Source organism: Camelina sativa, chromosome 16 (genome assembly GCF_000633955.1).
Source record: "Camelina sativa cultivar DH55 chromosome 16, Cs, whole genome shotgun sequence".
Lineage (NCBI taxonomy): Eukaryota > Viridiplantae > Streptophyta > Magnoliopsida > Brassicales > Brassicaceae > Camelina > Camelina sativa.
This window is the reverse complement of record NC_025700.1, coordinates 7411769-7416031: the sequence shown is the minus strand read 5'-3', so window position 1 is coordinate 7416031 and position 4263 is coordinate 7411769. Positions and strand designations below refer to the sequence as shown.

The 4263-nt window shown below is 30.8% G+C and overlaps 1 long non-coding RNA gene across 1 annotated transcript; it reads left to right on the top strand.

The window, feature by feature from the left end:
- LOC104750095 lies at positions 977-2754 on the top strand. Its single transcript, XR_761523.2, has 2 exons — positions 977-2188; positions 2429-2754. It is a non-coding gene; the product is annotated as an uncharacterized LOC104750095 (long non-coding RNA).

Sequence of the window (4263 nt, the reverse complement as noted above, 5' to 3'; positions counted from 1 at the left end):
GGGTCTGTTTATAGTTTTAAAGCTGAGCTAATTAGGGGGTGTGAATGTAATACAAAGGTTGATTCCAAATATTATCGGATCAGTATTTTAATTAACAAACAAAAGTAAGTATAGTTTTAATTAACAAACAAAAGGTTCAATATACTTTTTAATACTAAAAAAATATAAGAGTCCCAAAATACAATCCTACCAATAAAGATGTTCTAAAAAGATCTTAACTTAAGATCCCTTTTTGGTCTCACGAATAAGTCTTATCCCTTTGACAAAAAAAGAAAAAGAATAAGTCTTATCCTACAGTACCCGAAACTAAAAAGATGTTGTGACCATCTTTCTAGTTTCTAGTCACCCCTTTATAAAAGGCACATTGAATTCAACATAACACTGTGCCGTTTTGTCCTACAAGGTGGACGTTTTTTGTTGCTTTGTTCCTGTTGATTGTGAGCAAGAAGTTTTCCTATAACATCTTTCAATTTGTTATTCGTACTGCATGATATCTCTTAATGGCTGGACTCACACAACAAACAAAATCGAAAACAAATATGATCAAATGTTATTATACATCTTTGATTGAAATATTGAATAGTATGATTATTACAAATAAAATATTACTTGGTCTTATATACTACTTCTCCGTATTACTATAAATGATGTTTTAAGATTTTAACATAAATTAAGAAAAACATTTAATGTTTAGGTATAAGTGCAATAACATATTTTTATAATTATTAACTAATAGTAATTTATCAAAATTTTAAAATTATCTTTTAATAATTCTTGAAATTTACATTTTTAGTATTAATTGATAAAAGTATATGGACAATTAATATTTATGATTAAAAAAATCAAAAAAATCATTAGACGGAGTATTTGTGAGACTCGATCCAGTCCACTAAGAACATTCCCATCAGTTATACCGGTGTGATGTCTTTTATTTTTTTAATAATATAACAAAACAAAAATAAAATTTTAATCCTAATTTTTCAGAGATATGTGTCTCTGCCAAGCTCAATTTAGATCGTCAGAGACACCGCACCTGTCACTAATTTATTGGTTTCGTTTTGTTTTTGTTTTTTCCTTCCTTCTTATTTGCTCCTCTCGAGAGAGAGAGATACAATCAAGGATCACACTCTGCTTCGTGAATGGATTTATCAAAATCAATTCCTAGATTTCCTATAATCAAAATCAACGAGAGAAATCCAATCGACGTTGTCCTTCGTCTTCTTCTTCTTCTCTCGTTTCTTCTTCTTTTGTCTTGGATTAAACAGTCCAGGAAACAGACTTTGTGGTTCCTCTTTCTTCGTCTCTCTCTTTTGGCTTCCTTTCAGTTTTGAGTTTGGTATATGATTGAATGGTTTCACTTTTGTTTGCAAGTTATAGTGGACATTTGATAGGGCTAATAACAACGATGATTTTTATAAATGACATTGTCTTTGGTAGTTTAAATAGTTTAAATAGTTTGGTATCCTTGTCTTTGGTAGTTTAAGTAGTCTGGTGATGTGAATCGTTTTTAATTACTCAAATCCACTGTTTCATGTTTGTTATTGTTTGTGTCTTGTTATAAACTAATCAAATCCACTGGAGTTAAAAGTTTGTTTGTTTGTGTTCGTGTTCCAACCTGAAGTTTGTGTTGTTTGGTTCTGCTCTTGTTAGTGTTGTTTGGTTCTGCTCTTGTTTGTGTTGTTAGGTTCTGCTCTTGTTTGTGTTGTTAGGTTCTGTTCTTATTAACTGTTGTTTGGTTCTGCTCTTGTTTGTGTTTTTAGGTTCTGCTCTTGATTGTGTTGTTAGGGTCTGTTCTTATTAACTGTTGTTTGGTTCTGCTCTTATTAGTGTTGTTTGGTTCTGCTCTTGTTTGTGTTGTTAGGGTCTGTTCTTATTAACTATTGTTTGGTTCTGCTCTTGTTAGTGTTGTTTGGTTCTGCTCTTGTTTGTGTTGTTAGGTTCTGTTCTTATTAACTATTGTTTGGTTCTGCCCTTGTTTGTGTTGTTTGGTTCTGTTCTTATTAACTTTTGTTTGGTTCTGCTCTTGTTAGTGTTGTTTGGTTCTGCTCCGATTTTTGCAGAAAGTGTCTACTCCGATATTTGCAGTTTTGATATCTACTCTAATTTGAAGAAAGTGTTTATGGAGAAAGAGTATGATCTCAAGATGAAGCTTCACAGTCTACACTTCAGAGACCTATCATAAGCTTAGGTAATTTGCTATCTAAGTTCATAAGTATATTAGATTAGTTATAGTGGTTGTGCATCCATCGTATTTAACTTGGTCAATCATCCTTCTTATTTGGTTCTGTCTAGTCTAGTTTGGTTCCGTTTTTAAGTCTTGATTGGTCCTTGTTTGTTTCTTGATGTAAGTCATGTTTGGTTCTGTTTTGTAAGTCTAGTTTGGTTCTGTTTTCTAAGTCTAATATGTGCTCACCTTGTGTTGATGGAGTATGGTGCTTCAGAGATTCAAGATGAAGGATCTGTATGCAGAGTTTGTTCTGAATGATCTAAAGAAGATCAGTTAGCTGTTTGTTTATCTTGGTTTCTTTGATATCATAAGCTTCAAGTGCTTCGGCCATGGCTTCTGCTTTGTATTGGAAGAAAAAATCGTGTGGATTAGTGTAGAGAGAGTGAAAAGGAGAGACTGAAGTGTTGATTGATGTGTTTTTTTTTTGGGATTGTATTTTTATAGTGTGGAGAGAAATGTGTAGTATTATTTTCCTAATATTGCATATATTACAACATTTATAACATTATAAAAATATACTTTAAACACATTTTTGATAAAAAAAAATTAGACACTCAAAGATGACTAATGGGAAGACAAAAAATAAAGGGAATTTTGCCATTTATGCCACATTTTTTCTAATTCTTTTCAAATCTGCCATATTGGTAAAACCTTTTCAAATATGTCATATTTACTAAATATGACAGTTTCAATTTTACCAGATTGCCCTTACAATTGAGATTTGTTTCGAGGGTGGAATGACGGGCGCGTGATAAAAAGCATTTTACGGAGTGGTGGACAACATATTTATATTGGAAATTGTCCACCAAAAAGTGATGGACAACATATTCATATTGGAACTTGTCCACCAAAACAAAGTGGACAACAAATTAATACTAGTTGTCCATAATTTGGATGAATTCATTAAACAATTAAGTAATAGACAGCATATTAAAAGTGATTTGAACTAGTCTAACGCAATAAATGTATAGACCAAATAACAAGATATGTAGATAGAAAATAAAATGTATACACACGCAAACATAATGATAGACAATTTTCATACTCATGCTAGACAATACTAAAAACACACTGATTTTTGTCTACTGAGATTTTAGGTTGTCCACCACCCGATTATATTTTGTCCACAATAAACGATTTTACATCTAGTCCATTACAATCGATTAAGATCTAGTCCATAACAAAAGATTACAGACGACAATAAAGGTTGGTCTACGATATACGATTACAGACAAACAGTAAACGGAACCTACGTTTTCGGGAACGAAGAAGAAGATATACGGGTGAGAGAGAGCACCGGAGAAGAAGAACAGGGCGACGAGCGACGATTGAGTTTCGGGAACAAGGTTAATTTGTCAAATAATATTTTTAAATTATTTATTACAGTTAATTAAAAGGTCAATTGAGTAATTAAACTCACTAATCTAGTTTTCCCTAAAGGGAGGGTGTCAATCGAGCAATATTTTTTCAAATTTGTGTCATTCTAGTCTATTTTCACGTTTTTAAACGCAAAACCCAAAGCCAATAACATTTCTTTTCCTATAATATTAGCAAAGTAAACAACTTTCCCTAAACAACTTTCTTATGCTTCTTTCTTTCAATTAAGTGGTGTTATTCCTTTGAGATTTGAATAAAATTTAAAAGATTTTAAATATTATATAAAATTTGTTGTTATTAGATCAAAATTTTGTTAAATATTGCTAAAATTTAGTGTTATTAGTTTGTGATTTTTAAAAAGTTAAAATCTTTACAAATTTGGTTTATTGGATTCAGACTTTTATAAAGTCTTTAAAAGTTTTGTATTATTCAATTAAAACAAAAGATTATAGGATTGTTAATGAGTTCAATTATTATGTTATTGGTTAATGATTTTAGATACTTTCTTTACAAAATAGAGTCATGGAAAGTATCATAAAAATACAAAAATTGTTTGGAGGACTTAACAAGATTTTAAAAAACTAATCAACAAAACTCTTTAGCAATCTTTAACAATTTTCACTTATTCACTTTTAACCCTACCACTCTATCCATGACGT